Source organism: Amyelois transitella, chromosome 2 (assembly GCF_032362555.1).
Source record: "Amyelois transitella isolate CPQ chromosome 2, ilAmyTran1.1, whole genome shotgun sequence".
Classification (NCBI taxonomy): Eukaryota; Metazoa; Arthropoda; class Insecta; order Lepidoptera; family Pyralidae; genus Amyelois; species Amyelois transitella.
The window spans coordinates 3,641,313-3,661,917 of NC_083505.1; the positions used below are offsets into that span (position 1 = coordinate 3,641,313).

General features: G+C 36.0%; 1 protein-coding gene across 1 annotated transcript in view; it reads right to left on the reverse strand.

Annotated features, from left to right (window-relative positions):
- Window positions 1–20,605, reverse strand: part of LOC106143132 (serine/threonine-protein kinase 26) — an 81,708-nt gene that overhangs the window by 24,406 nt on the left and 36,697 nt on the right. The gene's annotated exons all lie outside the window — the stretch shown is intronic.

Here is a 20,605-nt window from a genome sequence, read left to right on the forward strand (position 1 = left end):
GAATGTCAAGCAAACTTGTTTATGTTTACTGGCAACCTACTTACATATTTAAAGTATTTTATTTTAAGACGTTTTGCTCTTAAAATATGTAAGTTTATAGTAGAAGTTTACTAAATTACAACTATGCTTATTTTTAATGTTTGCGGTATAAACAATTGTCTGCTTTTTCTAACTGTAATATGTACAGACCTCGCGTGAAACATTATGAGTGCGAGAATTACGTATAGAATCAAATTTTTTTATCGACATGGTATCTCCCTCCCCGCTGTAACATTTTATCGCGCAAAGTAATAACAACTCTGAATTTATATGTCGCCATTGCGTAAAAAGTTTGGGAACGAGGAGGCACCTCAAGTGTACAGCTATAGAAATAATTTTGCAAATCATAAACTCGATTTGAATATCGACTTGATCAAGTATGTGGATTAAAAAACTTGCTCTTATATAATATTGTCTATCAGGCAGAGGACATTACCCATGACCTTAACCAATTAATATTTTTAGTATGAGTTGGGCTATTAAAATAATTCTGAAAATATTCACACATCATCAACTACTATTCGGAACATCCAGTGAAATTTCAGAATTCGTACTCATCTGGTAGAGATATTCCCCAACACCCCTTCAAAACCGTAATGCTATTAAATAGAAGCGAACCCTCCACCGCTTTCTAGGGTTGCAATACCTATAGAATGCAAATGTCAGTTATCTAATTCGAAATTCCGTCAGGGCCCGTTACACTGAGTCACAGTCAACGCGAACTCATATCTAAGACACGTGCACCTAAACACGTTTCCTTTGTGTCACAGGACGCATTGTGTTATCTCGTGTAATTGTAACAGCAATAAGTTATTCAACATTTGTTATATCGCAGTTAGGTAATGTACTCTGCACTGCACAATTGATTACTTGTCCCGAGAGAGAAAATACAATTATCAATATTTATTGGCGCAGATAAACAACAACGATATAATATTTCATTTTAATTATGAATTCATTTTGTTTGCACTCAAACAAAGGTAAACTTTGTAAAATGGACAACATGTTGTGATCACCAAACAGAGAATGATAAAACTTTCCTCGATAGCGACTTGGAATGGCACTTCTTTATCGTGAACAGTATAACAAAAGGGAAACTAATAAATTAGCTGAATATTTTGACAGTTCTATGTATTATCACAGCGTGAATCAAATCGAAGTTCTTAGACAATATTAGTACCTACTTAGGGAATATATCCTGAGATGTAGGAGATATCCTAGAATATCGTAAGACATGAAGTACAAATGCTTATCACTGTTATTGACTTTTATTGTCGTTCGGTGAAATGGGAAGAAAATTATAAGAAGATTGGCATAAGGTCACAATTCATACATTAAAAAATTGTTCTGTAACTAATATGACCATCCAATCCATTACTTGATTCGATACGTAATTATATATAATTCAAAGAGTGGCAAATAAATGCAGACTTGCAGACCACTTTCAATGGAACAACAAAGACAATCCTTGACCCGCAATGGCCCGTGCACCTCGCTAATATCGGACTGTATGAAATGCAACTACAAACTATTGTGTCCCAAGCTACCAACTATCAACACGTTTAAATAAAACTGCGAATATAAAAATTCAACACAGCTAGGAAAAACGGAAAGTTTCATAACAGGCGGACAGAAACAAAAAGAGATATGCCTAAAATAAAAAATAATATGATTTCCTTTTAACCGCTTGCGCCAATGCCTATGGGTCTCATTAAGTGAATCTATTTTTGAATGGAACTCAACAAAGAAAATCCGTATAGTGGTATTATTACAAAGTAGTGAGATTTTCCAGTGCGTTATATCGACGTGTACCTACTAATTTGCGGGAAAGGGCCAAGTCAGGCTTACAGCAAATGATTTACAAGAGAATACGTGGCACACAATAGACATCTCCCACGCGCCGTGTTATGCATAGCTTTATTACTCAGTTATTACCTCGGGTAGCAATGATGTCGGTTTGCTTTGCCACCCATTATTACAGCTGAATGGCTGCGTATGACGAAACGTCGCACTTTCTAATCTAGCAATGCATTGTAATTTTATTCAACTTGTCATTGTTATTAGGATGATAAGATGTGCGGTTTTTGTTATAATTTCCATTACCTTTCCACGATGTAATTGATAGCGTCTCCATCTCTTTTTTCATCATACATTTATTTATTGGTTTGTTGCAGTTGTCGTCAAATGACATCATAAGAATAGATAGAATAGTCCTACTCCACAGAAAACTATCTCATTTTATACTATAAACGCTATTTCCTGGCCACACTGAAACTCCATTCTAACTCCATGTACAAGTTGGACAGCCATAGATTTGCAGCTATGCATGCAAGCGGGGGTTTATTTACTCGCCGCCTCTGCAGAAGATGAGCTGCCGGCAATATTTCAATCGGTGGATGTTCACGAACGTTCGCAATAAATTGTCATGTGTAACCGATTGACGATAAAATCGCTGATGTGCTCCGTACAGGCGGGCCGGTTCGATCGTTTGAACTAACAACTAAAATGGAAGCTACTCTTACTACGAAAATATTTTGAAAACCACAGTTTCTTAATAAAGATGACTAGTGATATGAAAAAACGCATATATTTAGGCAAAATATTAGAATGAGTTTTAAAATATTATAAGTTCTAATTGTGTATGTTTCTGAATGTGATGATTTTTTCTTCTGTAATGAAGATGAGTAAACTACAACTTTTACAATCGAACACAGGACTTGACATGAAAAAAAAACATCAGATCATAAATGTATATTTTAAAATAATAAATAAGTATGTTAAACGAAAGCTTAAAGATTCTGTACATGAAGTCTATTTAAAAGATAATTTTAACAAGAACCGCTGAATTAATTACGCCCACCATCAAATCCTAATAAAACTGGAAGTCTGCCGCCCTTATCCCAAGAGGCATGGGGTTTTAATAACATATTCATATTCGCATAACAAATGTTGTATGATAAAGGATACCATTATGCTGATTCTTCTTCACAATAAATAAGCTTTTATGTTGACAGAAGCAGAAATTGAATAAAATAACTACACGTTGAGGAAAATTAAAAATAGCTTACGCGTGTACGAGCTCTTTTATTATCGTTTGACGAAACATATTCTTATTTGGTTCTTGTAAAATATATTATTTTGAACATTATAAATATAATCGATTGTTATAAATAGATACAAGTAACAGTTACTTCTAACCCACGCTAATAACATGGAACAACTAAAAGCATATTCTTCTATAATTCGAATAAGATAACGTTGTACGAGTATTATAATGCAGTGTATTTTCTTTAACTCAAATCGTTACCTGGTGGGTGGTGACCAAGACTAGCAACAAAATTGTTTTGTCAACAAACAAATTCCACAGAGGAACGCCAGAATAAATAACAGTTTGTTGAGAGACACGTGACAAAGCAAAATGCCGCCCACAAGGACACTTTAATTTTAAAGGATTTGTTTTGAAAATTGAAATATAGAAATGAAAACTAAATCAATTATATTTTGAGTATTTTCTATTCATAGCTATTATTTATAGGTATTACACTTGTCACGAAGTAAGAATATGTTTAATTAACTCTCTGTTTTTTCTGTAGTTTAAAAATGCCCTTCAAAAAAATTCATATTAAAAGAAAGAAAAACGAGAACCCGGAGCAGCACTCTTGTAGGTTTTATTCTGTACACGAGTTCCCTGAACAAAGCAACTGTTTCCATTACCATTTAAGAAAGTTCTGGAATGTTCACTAGGAGTAGAGTAGGTAATCCAACAAAAACCGGCGCTACAAATAATCTTCAGTCTATTACACGTTGAAAAGAGGTAATTATTTAAAGCTCCCTTAAAAGACGACCCTGCGTTTAAGAATAAAAAAATATGGATGAAACAAAAGAAACCTGTAGACATCGTGATAATTGACAAGTTGTAGTCACTACCTTCCGCTCCGGGAATGTGTGATCACAATGTATGTTACACGTATGATCCCGTTTCTCCGCGGGGAATCGCGTGCACCCAGCTAACGGGTCCCCGCCCCGCACCGCGGTGCGTTAATGTGGCCGTGCGATTGCGACACTATTGTTCCGATTTCGTGGAACTGTTGCGACGGTGACGACCTGCGCCGTGTTCCGTTTCCCACACCGTGTTATGCGACAGTTCCTTTATTATGCGCCATTGATACTGTTATTCAACGAATTTAATTCGGATCTTATTTACACAGTCACGAAAATTAATATAACCGAAAATTTAATATGGCTTTTTACGTCACTTTGCTTTTCTTATAACTATACTTATATACTACGTAAACAAATTAACGAACCATCATTCGTAGCTATAATCAATTATCCCCCGGGTTCAATATCTATTTGATAGCAATTAAAAACGTGCGTCACAAACTGATATTTGAAAGCATTAATTTTGTACTGTAACCGGGACGCTGGCAATAAAACCGTCAAACGCTAACAAATAGCAGGAACTCTGTGGGTAAACATCCCGGCTGCTATTTAAAAACAAAACTAAATTAAGTTATCACGTTAGATGCAAAATTCTGCCGTGGTATAACTAAAATGCCGTTATCTGACATCAGGATTTACACCTTTTTTTACCAGTAAAATAAGAAAAAAAAATCTCTTTCGATCTGTATATACGACTTTTTGGTACCCTTAAGTCATGAATAGGCGTTCTCATTGATGAATGGCATCAGTTTAAATTTTTACCGCAGTTTTTGACGTTTTACTTAAAACAAGGATTTGGCAGATAACGGCATTTTAGTTATACCAGGGCAGAATTGTTAATTTAAATTAATTAAAGGATCAAAATTACATATGCACAAGACTCCGTATAATAAAAAGAGTTTGCTACAGCATATATAGCATCATGCTAATAAAGCTGATGTAACTATTATCTGACACCATGAAATCTGATTTCTCATGTTTTCAAGTGCAAATAAGTTATTTAACTTCCTATTTTGTGTTTGTTTGTTTGTAATATCTTTATTGTACATACGAAAGAACACAGAAATACGGTAAATTTATAAGACAAAATATACAAAGGCGGACTTATCCCATTTAGGGATTTCTTTCAGTGAAACATTGAATAACTCAGAGGAGAGTTACAATTATTTTACTTGAAGAGGAAATACTGGCACTTAAATTTCAAATATTAAGTTCTTTTTAAATATACACAAATCGTAGGCATTTTAAAGACACCATATTAATTGAAAGCAAATTTATTACCACAAACCACATAAATTAATTAGTTATTAATTAGGTCTACTAATGACATGAATTCAGGTTATCATTGGTGACATCTTTATTTGTATCTGTTTAACATATAACATAACCTTTAAGATATGTACTTATTTAATTAAACTCCAATGTACTGTCATGTCGGGAAAAATCTTTACCGCAGAAATGAAATGTAAATCTTTTCATTTTTACCTGTCAACGAAGAAAAGGGATATAGCCGCAAGCCGCAAAAGGAAATGACAAAAATAACAATGAATTTTCTTAACGCAAAAAATAAATATAATAAGTGGGCCGTATTCTAGATACGACCCTTGGAGCAAGAATAAAGATTACAAAGCACTTATTATACATATTTGGAGCTTGTTAAAATATGATTATCCCACAAAATGGAATGATAACAACCTTGTTTTCATCGTCCTGATATTTACCTTATTTGTGTCCCTGCAAAGAAGGTAAATATTGCCCTCATATAAAGAAAAAGCCCACTCATACAAATGTTTTGTATGTGAAGATGTGCGTTTCTACCACAAACGTGATTCGGGTCCGTTATTGGTCGAGAAATGTCAAATACAAAGATAACATCTACGGTTTTGGTCATATTGCTACGTTGTAACAAACTAGTTTCCTGTATAATTAATTATGCATTCTGATCATTTCAATGTATTTCTATCTAGTGAGATTGTATTTTTAGTGTAAGTACCTATGTAAGTAATGATTTTGTGCTATGATGGAAGAGCTAAATAACGGTATCTATAATATGCTGTGAGAAGTCATTATATCCTTTTTACAGTATAAATAGTTTCACGTTAATTAATTAACTTCATTGCAATCGAGTTTAAAAGCATTTTCATCAAGAACAGAATTCTTATTTCCATCACGATAAAAATTATCAGAAGGATTCCCATATTTAAACCAAGTTTGCAAAAGTTCACATACAAGTTGAACACAGGTCTGACAAAGTTGCCAGCGCTTAGGGCTTAGCATAATCATCGTAATAACAATCTTTCAATGCTTTGGCGATAAATCGCAGGCTTTTATGTTTGTGGCTAAGTCTTTGAGATTATCCTACCACGTAATAGACGGGTCTCCGGGGGTTTAATAATGAAATCCCTTCTCAAGGATAAGTCGATATGAGACAATTTACCTCGAAATCTGATGGGATGGCATGATAAAACAGCTATTTATTCTAGTAGATTTATTCAGCTTCAAAGAGGACGAAAGGCACAACAATGTTCATTTAAATTTCAGCGTAAAAAGCACTCTGTATGCTCAGCATTTTCCAACAGAATGAGTGGGAATAAAAAATGGGGAAAATGCGTTTTTTTTTTATTGCGGTGAAGCAACTATCGAGCGGGTCCGAGCAGGGAGACGTAAACAATTTAAGAGAGCCCGTTGCACTTCACCCGAAGCAACGAACCGAATAAACGCGACGGTACTAAACGGGTAAACACGATAGACCATCAGAGACGTCCCTTGAGCATCTGGACCTGAGACATTTTAAATTACAACTCTAAACGAATCCTCTAGAGCTTTATTTGCCTTGGCTTGACTATGATTTTAATTTGATTATTTGAAAAGTTATTTACTTTACAGGATCTTTGTGATTTAAAATCAGGTGCTCTATGCAGCTTGAAATATCCGACCGCTAACAAGTTTCACGAGGAAAAGTAATTGGTTATTATTAAACAGCGGTATTGCATGGTTTATTTGCTGAAACCTTCATGAGATTAAAAAAAAAATACGGTGAGCTCATTTGATAACTAACTTTGCCGTAACAAGCGTTAATGCGTAATAGAGTAAACAATTGAAATTTATTCAAGTGGTCCAATCTGGGAACACTCACCACGAACCTTGAACACTTGTTATATTCAAGAGGACGAAAGGTGATTCAATTACCTGAAACAGAGAAAAAAAATCATTAGAAATAGACGCGACAAACAAAATCTTTGAAAAGGAAAAACAATCTTAATAAGAAAATAATTGTTGATAATAAAAGTGAAAACTTCTATGGCTATTATCTTTTAACGAGACACGGCCAGGTTCAAACTTTTCCCATTAAAATACCTTGTGGGAGAGCCGTAACGAACACCTGAAATAGCATTGGTTGGTCTAATCGATTTGCGGAACTTCAGGAAACAGTTTGAGTTGTGGTAGGAGTTCTTAAGATGTTAACACAATTTAAGATTTATAAATTTGAAGTAGATTACCTCTCACAATATAGTTTTAATATTTACTAGATACTAGTTTCCCTACTTGGATCGTGGTCAACTGCAAAATAACTCCACCTTTCAAAATAACGTAAAGTGTTATATATTTTTTTTCTTTTCAATTAACGTTTTCATGTATAAATACCCTTCACTCTTACACTCTAATAAGCGTTCCCACGCTCTGATCAATTTCCTACTTCACACTTGAATTAAACAATCGATATTATTCTATCGATACGAAAGCTACATAGATGACTAGCGGCCCACCACAGCTTCATTCGTGGTCATAATAAAGCCTACCCGCAGATAATCTATCTATCATTAAATAAGTATCTATCTATTATCAAATAAGTTCTGCAGTTCCGAAAATTGGCACTTACAAACTATTTAAAGTTACTAACTTAATCTTTTTATAATATCAGTATAGAAGTACAGTATATATACCCTTAGGTATACCTATGCCATCACGCATACCTGCCTTTAATCCTGACTAAGTGACCCGTCGATTATGTGTACAGCACCACAAATGGCACCATTGCAAATAGACGCCATTATATTTATTTATTTATTCTTTATTGTAACAATTACAATTTGTAAAGTACAATAGGCGGACTTAATGCTAATAGCATTATCTAACAGTCTACCATTGGGTTATAATACCCGAGACGATCCTACCTCAACACGGAAATTATTATCACGGCAATAAATCAAGCCAGTTTTGCAAACACTGGTGAGATTCGTCAAGTCGCATGCGACCTGAAAAGTGCGCCGGCAGCAAAATGTAAATTGTTACGTCAGCACGGTGGAAAAGAAATTCACTCCCTTACAGATGACCTACTTCGGGCAATAGCGGTAACGTACAATTTTCCTAGTAATTGCAGGAAAGAGGCATATGAATAAATTATATTCTTGGCTTTTGATCAAAGCTTGAAAAAAGAATTTCCTACTGCATGCATGCATAGATACCTAACAAAAGTTTTATACTAATTTTTAGATGAATCAAATCAAATTAGAACTGTTTCATTTTAATAAACCACCATTTGTTTATCGAAAAGCGAATCGTGTTTGTTCTATACAAACATGATATGAAACGTATGAGAAACAAACAGAGCTGAAAGAAAAGGCTTGGTACCGCCGGCGATGATGTCAAGCTATAGACAAATCCATTAGGCAATAATATTATGTGTACATCAATAACACAAACAGCACGGGAGCGGCGCAACAGCGGGACAATAGCACTCTGTCCTTGAATTAGCACCGGAACCATTGTCACCGCACACAATGGATAGGATTTGCCTAGACTGCCGTCGGTGGGCACGCGCTGCGAGCTGCGACGAGCATATCGAACAAGCTATTTCAAACAGAGATGTGTAAGACCTCAAACGACCTCGAAATACTACCGGAGAAGGTATAGACAGGTATATTCTATACATATCCAGGCTCATGATCGAAGGTGCACCCTGAGCGTCACCAGAGAGGTGAAAATGTAACCAGGACTAACGCTAGGAGGAGGAAGAAAGCATAGGCATAAAACGAGAGCAGCGCAATCCTGTCTTGATTCTTGTATAACACGTAGTTGGGTCTGAAGAGCCATGGGTTGCTGGAGGGGAAAGCTGTATCAGAATATCATTCCTCAATTGCTCTCCTGTAATGTTTCATTATAAGTACCACCTACTATACATATATAAATATATACTACTCTGTCAAGAAAGTAGCAGGAAAAGATCAATAATACACAAACTGTTTGTTATTCATCCAAATTTATTTTATCACCTTCAAAATATGCTCCTTTAGAAACGATACACTTACGCCAACGAATAATCCAATCATCAAAACATTTTTTAAACGCTGTTTCCGGAATTGAGGTCAGTTCTCGCCGCGAATTCTCTTTTATGTCTTCTACCGATTGAAAACGGGTGCCACGAAGTGGTAATTTGAGTTTAGGAAAAAGAAAAAAGTCGGCTGGAGCCATATCTGGTGAATATGGTGGTTGCTCGATGGTATTTGTTGAGTGTTTGGTTAAAAATTCGTTCACAATGATGGCCTTGTGCGAAGGTGCATTATCATGGTGCAAAATCCAAGAATTTTCTTTCCACAAATCTGGCCTTTTTCGTCGGATTTGCTCTCCTAAACGCCGCATAACACTCAAATAATATTCCTTATTTACCGTTTGACCTTCCGGCAAGAATTCCGAGTGCACAACACCGCGATAGTCAAAGAAAACAGTCAACATGACTTTGACTTTTGAACGACTTTGGCGTGTTTTTTTCGGTTTCGGTTCAGTTGGAAGGCGCCACTCCGAAGCTTGTTGACTAGTTTGCATGTCAAACTCGTAAACCCACGTCTCGTCACCAGTAACAATGCGTTTCATGAATGTTGGGTCGGAATTGACTCGTTCTAGCATGTCCTCAGCGACTCTCATGCGATTGAGTTTTTGAAAAAAATTCATGTCTTTTGGGACTAGCCGAGCGGCAACATGTTTCATACCCAAATTATTAGTTAAAATGGTACGGATCGACTCGTGAGATACAGAAAGTTCGGTGGCTATCTCTCTCAAAGTTGAATGAGGATTTTCAGTCACTATTTCCTTCACTTTTGCGATGTTAACTTCAGTTGCAGACGTTAATGGCCTACCAGAGCGAGGCAAATCTTCCATCACATCTCGACCGCTTTTGAACGCTTTGTACCACTCATAAGCACGAGTTTTTGATAAAGTCGATTCACCGTAAGCCTTCTGTAACATTTTCAGTGACTCCGAACACGATATTCCATTGGCAATGCAAAATTTAAGACAAACTCTTTGTTCGATGTTTCTATCCATTATGAAATTAGCAATACACACTAGATATGATATAACTAAAAATAGCACTGTATTTAATGTAAACAACAGATGCAACTCAAACTCCGCGCCAAAATGGAAAACAGTTGTGCCAATCTAACAACAACAAAAAAAACAAAAAATTGAATTTGGAACCATAAATAAATAATCCATTCCCGATACTTTTCTGACTGAATGTATATATTTAAATTTTTCCCCGGACTTTGCATATTGTACCTAAGCGCTATCATATTATTTATTAACGCATAAACATGTAGGTCATGTTAAATTTACATCGAAGTTTGGCGGTTCAACGTAATAGATTTGTTTGACCCGGTAAATTGGTGGCCATCACGGTTTTCGGGTCGATGGGTTTTCAATCTATTTATCAACATCAGGGGGGCCTCATTTAGAGCTATGAAGATGTCCAGGATGTGGGTTATTATAATGAAATGAGATCACGCGATGGTGCTGCCATTATACCGCGACGCACCGCCACCCGCGGCGCTGGCGGTGTCATGTCACATCACAATGCAACCGGTACATAAATACATATATGCATAAAATCACATTTATATCTATCTATTGGGGAGTAGACAGAGCCAACAGTCTTGAAAAGACCGAAGACCCACATTCAACTTGTATGACTTTATGGTGGAATTAAGATTTAAATGGTGACAAGTTGCTACTAGCATATCGCCAACATCAATTTCAAATTATTAGCCTTTCTCTTAGTCGCCTTTCACGACTTCCATGAGAAAGATATGGTGTTCGTATTCTGAAGTGCCAAGACACAGCTGATATATGCAACCGGTACATACAACAAAACCGCTAACTAATTGGCAAACTATACAAAACTGGGTACTCCAAAGTAAATAAAATAAATGTATAAATAAGCTTGCATTAATGATAAATACTATATAATATATTATTAGACGTGACCATATGTATGTATGTATGTATGTATATTATTTTTATATGAACCAGTACATTCTTGACAAATCACCGAGGTAAAACGTAATTCTGTTGTAGGTAAGTATTGATTAGCTCTGAAGCAAGTATTCTGTTTTATCTTCAGTACCTACCTACCTACCGTATTCATCATCACAATGTGTAAACCGAACACATTCAGATGACAAGTCAAACTATCAAAATTATGTACCGAAAACGCGTCGGCTTAGGTTAAGTCGTGTGGATGTTTTAATTGAGAAAAGCAAACATAATTTTCGCAAATATTTTACTCCAGAGCATGGAAAAAATAAACGCCATTTGAATCTAATAACTCTTTAAATACTTGACATTTGAATGAAATAAACACTGGCTCGTTACGAATTAAAATGGGAAATAAAACGAGGTTTTCATCCATTAAAGTTGTCCTCAACGTTCATTAAGGTCGAGAGGCATGAATGAATATTTGAGGTGATGTGAAAATAGAGCAGTTTGCGAGGTACACCGCAGAGGATTTCGTGTCGAGGTCGTAATTTTAACTCGGTCATCTCCTTATTAACCGATATTATATGAGCACAATAGAGAAAACTGCTATTTAAAAATTCGTTTGAAGTAAATGTGACTATAATTTGATTAATTTGATATTCTGAGACATCAGAATATCCCAGAGAGTCAGGCAAAGAAACTATATCTTTACAATTATCACATACCCAGCATTCTTATTTTGGTTTATTCACTTTCATAACTCTCTTCGTGCAAGTTCGCCTATCAAATTATCCGCATAATAAATGGTAGACATTACAGAAAACTACAAACAAACAGCCGTAATGACATCGTTGATAATGTAGGTCGCGAGGCCGCCGTGCCAGGAGCCGTCGTCGTCGCATCCCCTAGTAAATGTATTCATACACACGTCCTTCTAATTATAAATGCAACTGAAGCTTTGCGGAAAAGGTTAAGCGGTAAATATAGCAGCGCGCCGCCGACCGCTGATGCGATCAAAATGTCGAGCTGCTTCCATTTCGTAATAGCTGTCAAGTAAATTACTTGAAGGGAAGGTGGGCGACGGGTTCGGGCCCCGTTATACAAAATGGAAGTAGAATTAATCCTTCAATAATGATTTAAGTGGAAGCTTAAAAAAGTTATTAAAAAAAAGAATATATGATTACAAGAAATGGCATGAAATATAATAAAAATTTGAATACACATTTTTCATAAAAATTCTGTATTGCACAAACAAGTGGCACTCGAGCGCTACATACAATACACACCACGGGCTAAATTTATTATGACACAGACAATAAATCAATAGAGCACTTAGCTTCGTACCGCGAGTGGATTGATAACGATAAAGGCGGGCATAATTAGAATTATCCGTACTGATACCCGTGGCAATGTATGGCGTCATTGCATTACATCGATCGTAGCTTCATCATTCGTATTCGCGACGATTTATCTGGGAATAGAAAGCCGCCATTGTTTTGTTTCACAATAAACAAACGACACGCACACAAGGACGCGTCTCTAGGGAATGCGCATTATGCAAGCCACTCATTATGAACTAACTTCATCCCTGGAATCCGCTCTTTGAATATTTAGTCTAGAGTTGAGGGTGTTTTGAAATATCTAGTTTAAATTAATGGGACATTTTGCACAACTAACTAACAACAAATCGGATGTTATATCAATTTTCTCAATCGTAAACGAGTATCACAATTTTTTGTTTACATCTAAAATAGATCATTTTGAAAGAATTTTAGCTCGTGCGTGCAATATACAAGGTCAAATGACAAATGTATTGTTATCTCTCGATAAAATTTATTTTTTGCTTGTTAAAAGATTGATTGTAAACGATTTCTTTCAATAATTACCACATAACGTTCTTTAATGCTATGGTAAGATTAAATGAAATCATATTTATAAATTTACAGAACACGATGATCATAAAACTATTATATCTTCGTTCATTTAGGGATCGGTGGTACGGTAGCTCCGTAATTTGAGTACTATACACATAACAATAAAGCATACAAACCATTGATTACATTAACTTATAAGTCATCATGAAATGATAATGCATAAGTTAAAAAAAAACCGTTAAAAGACTTACTTGCGCTTAATGTAACCTACATTGAGTATGGTATTACAATATGAGGTAGATAAACTTCGGATAAAGGGTCCCACTATACCAAATCAACCGAAACCCGTAGTCGGTCAGGTTTATGTCTCCCGATAGTACCTAATTCCACCCGCGGACCACAACCTGATACCCTAGCAGTTCTTCACTCAGCTATGACTCACGCTAACAAAGGAATCAGGTTATACAAGCACAATGTTGCAACTTCACCAACAATCGATGAGCTTCCATGTCAATGGATGCGGGCGTAACCGATACTCAGCTTGATTGATTACCCCAGCATTGATCATTCACAAATTCATCTGTCAAGTCTTCATAAAAGTTCCCAAGTTCACGAGCGTAATCAAATAGTATCGATCGTATTATATTTAGCTTGAAACAAGAAATGTAGTCCCCAAAAGGTCATCTAATGGATGTAAGCGATATTTTGGGAACGATAGTTTACAAGTTTCGCCTTTTCGCTAGATTCGTTGTCGTTTTAAGGCTTCGGTATCTTTTCTCGTTTCTTCGAACAAGAACACACATAGAGAATATTCAAAAGATATAGTTGTTCGAAAACAGGAAGAAAGTGAAGAAATCTGTGAAGTACCGAAGTAACAAATGTTTAGCATTTGATCTGATAAGTCTCTCAGTTTAGATTACAAGTGTTTCATGAATTGCAAATTCTTTCACCATTTCACAACTATCAATAAACGAGTTTGTTTACAGTTTCACAAATTTTTAGTCTGTCACATCCTTTCACAACGCGCATCTCCAAATATGTCACCGACCGAGACACGTTGGTGGTAAACAATACAACGGTGATTCACGCCGTTGATAATGCAATTGTTTTGTACACAGTCACAAAAACAATGAGCAGTATTTGCCTGTTTGTTCGGGTGTCAAGTAAGTACTTACATCACGACAGGCGTGGCCCATTTCACTGGTCTCCGATAAACCATTTGGGCAATTAGTGGAAAAACCAAGAACCAACAATTACCGAGGTTAAACAACAAGATTCAATTATCGTGTATTATTTAGCTAATTCCCTATGGGAAAAATGTTTTTAACTGCCGGCGCGTCATATTGCCGTAACTCGCAGAACGTGACAATATGCAAAATACATAAGTTTTAATTAACATTAAATATAATAATATTTTTTTACATATTTCATTGACGACCATATTTTAACGCTGAACATTAAAACATCAAATCGTTTTTTTTTATCTATTATTAGATAAAAAAAAAACGATTTGATCGTTTATTTTTATATAAAGACAGCACACGATATTCACCCAACTGGCCCATAAAGTATTCATTTACGTAAATACTAAATAAATAAACAAGCGCAACTAATCAAAAAGGTAAACAAGCGAAATCAACAAATTTGTGGAGTTGCGAAATGTTCGTTGCAGCCGCGTTTAATTTCCCCACGAAACCATACAATTTCAGCTTGGTATGTTTGATAATGGAATTAGAGCCAGTTATATGATTATCTTTATTAACCATAGAGAAGCTCTATAAAAAGAGGGTTGTTGTTTTCATTTGTACATAACTAATATGTAACCCACGAATAAACACAAAGCTAAAGTATCTTGTATCCTAAATTATGAGTGAATTCCGGCTTTTCATTTACATGTGCGCACCACGATATTTAATTTTATTTAGTTGCCGTATGTTTTGTATTATTTGGTATATTCTTTACATAAGATTTAAAGATTTATTTTAACTTAGGACTCAATTTATTTCAACATACTACATAATACCAACAGCTATTTTAACCATAAGAGCTCTAACACAATTTAAAGAAAATAATAGTGGCAATAGGATAATAGGAGAAAGGACTTAGGGACTTTAAATAAAGTCTCGATGTGTAACATGTATATAGACATTTTAAGAGATTGCATATGACAAGCGTACGAGAGGCACGGTCTGCCAACCTGATAGCAGCAATTATGATGAGCATGGGTGCGCAAACGCACCACATTCAGCTCGGACGCTCTAACGCATGCAAATCTATTGGGACAATCAGATCGCGACGAGTTCGGTCAACCGTGGACGGTCGTTGACTCCGAAAATGATTACGTCCAGTAGCGACGATAACCATTGAAATTGGGAGCTATGAAACGAAATTTTATTGTAGTTACTATTTGATACTTACATTCAGTACCAAATATAAATTTTTACTGAACATGAGGTTAAATTTTAAAATTAAAAAGAACTAACAGTGACTGACTCTGAATTTGTTTTAATACGACAAGAATATAAAAATAATAGTTTATTCCTAAAGCTGTAATAAACTTTGGTTTGTTTAACGTCAGAGCTCAGATTATGTATGCTTATTGTGCAGTTTACTCGCAAACTATTGGAAGATTAAGCTTTCCTCGGGGGCTAAGGGTAGGCGTTTGTACAGAATGATTAACATTTCAGCAGAGTGGCGTAATTTCATCAAATATTCTAAAGCATATTAGTCAAATATTTAACGAAACGACAAACACACGTCTATGATGGTACATTTTGCTAATGGATATGAAGTTTTCAGATAAGATTATTTTAAGCCTTCATAATATCATCATGAGAACAGCAGGGTAAGTATATTAATCCACAGAGAAATAATTAAATATATAATGTAATAAAAAACTCGACCCCGGGCGTTTTATTACTATTATATCTACAATTCCTAGTTATCCTCCACTTAAAAATGCAAGTTGGCATTCATCATTCAGAAATGAAATCAAGAATTGAGATAAACATCAAATAAGATAGAAAGTGATATATAAGCCACTGGCAAGAAGGCAGATACAATTAAGTACTTTGATTCATGTAAGTACTTATCGGCAAGCTTGTATTGAAACTAAATATAGACAAGTACTCATGGACATTGCGTACTTGTACGAGAAACAAAAAGTTCTGGTACACGTCTCAAACAGCTGCTTTATAAAGGGCAATAGCATGTCTGTCTGTCTATACACCTGGTTCGTTATTCGTAATGGCATGTGGAATGGTAGCATGAAGACTTAACTAAAGGTGTTTCTTAGCAAATAAATGTTTATTACATAGCAATTATTGTTAATAATTAAGACTCCTAGTAACTGTTTCATATTTAGTAAGTCCACGTTGAAATTGAACTAATTTGCATGAATATTGTCTAAATCATGTAAAAATTATCAACATTAAACTGAATAGTAACTCGATACAATGTAAAACTAGCTTTTTTTTATTTTTATACAAAGTAAAATATATTTTCTTGCCAATATAATCAACCTTAATCTGTAAAAAAGGAAATTAAAAAAGAAACTGGGAAATTTAAGTAGTATTATGTATTATACTAGCAGCGGGCCGCCACGGCTTCACCCGTGACACCCACCCGCACCCGCAGATAATGTACCTTATTGACGGTGTTCATGATCGTTCGGTTCAGTATTGCTGAAGATTAGACCTTACAAACGAACAATCAAAGGGACCTACTTTACTTCTTAATAATATGGTGTATACTTAGATTTTTCTTCAACACCAATATTTCATTAAAAGCATCCGAAATTCGCACACAGCGGCACTCCATTAACACGTCATCATAACGCAAATAGCCTCGGACCCCATACTACACCGCGAGGAGATCCACCACAATGGATCATTTCCGCGACTTGATGCCTCATAACGCTCCTGAGGACGAACCTTTTAGTTTAATACGGTAATAACCATTGTATAAAGCTAAGGGGGAAGATGTGGATATAATATTAATAATTCTGTAATGCAAACGATAGAAATAACGTCCTTTAACGGTATGCTTTACAAGTGCGTAAACATATTATATGGAAAGTTTAATTTCCTATCATTGCGCTGAAAATCGTGCGAGTGAAACAAAATTGACCGTTTTTTATTCCATGCCACCTTTTTTATTTGTAATATGTATTTAAATAGAAATAATGTATTGAATTCGTATTATAAAATTCTATCATCACCTAAATTTATATTGCCTTAATTTTATAACTATATCATTTATGGGGGACCTGGTGGCCCAAGATAGAGGCTCCAGTCTAGTTTAGTGTTCCTGAGCTCCCACAAGTTATCACTAGTTAGTTTATTTAATTTCTCAGACGTTGACTTGCGGATTGAAATAAACAGTTTTCGAATTTGTATTTAAATGTAATATTCAAGATACATTGTAATGTTTAGACCCAGTTTGATCCCCGCGTCCTCAGTCCCGGTGGACAAGCGTCGTCACCGATGTCAGAGGTAAGTGCCGCCGCTCTCGTGCCCGTACAAAGGCCGCTCTCTCCGCTTTGTGCCGCCTTTTGTTTGACTTGACTTGACACAGGCTCAGTAAAAAACGTTCAACACGACTCCGATGGCCGCTGCCGGGAATGGAAGAATTGCTTGCCCCTCGTCTTATAGTTAAAGATTTATAATTTCAAAGCTCTTTGCCTATTGAATATCTTTTTTTATAAATTGTCAGAAAAAAATTTTGTATCAGTAAATACTACCCTTATCAGTCGTGGAATAAACAGTGATTAGTCAAAAAAGTATCAAGAAATAATGTCAAAGAAAGTGCCCAAAAATAATAACAGACCAAACATAGAACTGCTACCATACGGCGATTCAAAGCTAACTAGAAAAATAGAGTGAATGAACTGAAAGCTGGCGCATGAATAATTGAAATATCATCCGGCCATTTTTGCGGACACGGAATATGAAAATACATCGGATAGCGCAGCAGATGCGGAGGAACGGCCAGTGTTCGTTAATGGCGATACTTTATTGGCTTGGCCTAATTGCTTCCCGCCTCGCGCCAACGACAGCCACACCGACCCAGATATATATGCGACCGATTTCCTCATACTTTTTATTTTTGCTAACATAAATCTACGTTAAATTTTACACCTGACGATAAAGACTTCAAAGAGTTCACGATATCGTTACAGCTGCAACTGGCCGTCATAAATTCGCCAGACTCAAAGCATACCGTGAATGTAATCAACAAGAGGGGAATAAACACTGGATAGAGGCGAAAATTTCAATTTTCCGAGCGGGCAGTCAGCTGCGTACTGATAATCCTGAATTTATCTTTTGCCTCCGGGACGGACACCCGTCGCCTTTCAATCACCTGCTTCACAAAGAAAAGCGAAATAGGAATTGGCGAGAATCCATTCTATTTCGGACATCTGATACTAAATTGGAAATTCTACCAGTGGTTGTGCGGTGCCGACCATATATTTAGTTTTACTTACGTACACAATCACGTTTTAGAACTATGGATACAGTTCTCTTTCACTGATTCGCTTCTCCTAACAATGGATTTTAATATTTGGTCAATAGCGGTGACTTACAAAGCTAGGGCGTGACGCTGACTTTTATAAACGCACATGTATATCTTACCCAGAATAGAAGCTGTGTGCCAAGTACTAGTATCCATACTTGTACAATCCACACGCAACTATTGTAAAAACTAGCATCTATCCGTTACAGGTGGAATTACGTTGTAACTAGTTGGTCCGGTTCTGTACTGTGGCTGTGCTCTGGACAAAGTGAACGCAACATCATCGACTCAGTTTGGGCCGTTTGGTTATCTGCTAGTGATATGTTTATGTTATCGTTTCATATTCATTGCAAAACTGAGCGCATCGGCCCCGGTGACGCATGCCCGCCTCTTGTGGCCAATTTAACTGAATTTAAAGCAGCTGCAAGGTCGCCCAAGGATGATGAACCCGACGAGTCCAAGATTACGAAACTTCACGGTTCACGGTATCTGAGTAACACCATCGACTGAAGGCTTAAAGCTAAACATACATAATTAACTTTACTAAGTAATCATTTATAATAGTTACCGCTCTCGGGTGAGGAATTTATTCAATTAATCGTGATGACGTCGGTGCATGCATAGCGCTATCGAGTGACCTCGATAGTAAATTGAACACAGATTGAGCGGGCACCTAAAAAGCTCCGTACATGGACACGGCAACGGCAGTATGTAATCTAACGTTGGATTAATTGAATTGCTCGGAGCTTATGTGAGTGTCCTTTCCTTTGATCGGATGGTGGCAAAAAGAGAGTATTAGCGGCGTGTCCCTGGAGATAGTACGTGGACACATCCGGCGCAAAATTCCTCGTGTTCGTTATGAACCTTTATGAATTTTCTCTTTGTGCTCTTAATAAATAATATTATTTACTTTCCACCTTGTATAATGTGATAAGTCACTGCATTACTTCTTTTCTTAAGACGAGTTAAAATTTTCAATGACTTACTGTGTCATTATTAATTTTTGAATCGAATTAAAATATGTACCGAGAAATCTCGGCTGAAGTCTAGTGTGCGAGTTTTAAATGTCATTCCGGTATTTTCGAGGCGTATCCAGTTAAACAGGTACATGACCTCTGTTTACAGGTTGGATCCAACCCGCCGAGGGCCGGCTCGTTATCGAGTTATCTATAATGTACGCTCATACTTAGCATCATACCAGAAATTCCCCCTCGAAGCAATATTTCTTTATGAACTAATCATATCTGTTATTTAGAATTTTCGAGAACAAGATAAGGAAGTTTTGTACAACCAGCAACAACTTACAACAACTTTCATCGAACGCAAAGTTTGCAGGTTATTAAAAAAGTTATATTGCATTGTGAAAATACACAACTTTTATCATCATGTACCACCACATGTTTATCTGTTACAGGTTTGTTTAATAAAAATAAAACTAGAGATAAAAAGCAGAATGTAAGCTAACTTATCCGACATTCATGACAGGTTCAAAGTATAGAAACAAAGAGGTAAATTATTAAATTTTGTGGTTCGCTTACAACTCGTCAGAGACCCGTTAAGCCACCTCCGCTGAGGTGCAAGTTATTATGAAGCCTCGACTCCTCGCGACGTAATAAGATTACCTTCGTCTTCTACGGAACATGGACAATACTAGGGAGAAAACGGCTTCTTTTAGGTTTCCTAAAATATCGCTCTTCGTTAGTACAAATCTTCGTATGCGCTAACCAGTGCTTATGTATGGAGTTATATTATTCTGCTCGTTTTTTAAGATCGAAAAAATCAGTTTTTTTTTTCGAGAAAACTTACAATAACATATTGTCAGAAAGATTTATTTTGTTAACAAAAAATTGTGTAGATTGATGTTTTCCAGTTTATACCTAAAGCGTGGCTGATAGCGGAGTATTCACTTTAGTTTTTAATTAGTAAATCATTAAGAAAAGTATTATAATAAATGAACATTTACAGCTGAGTAAAATAGTTCCGGC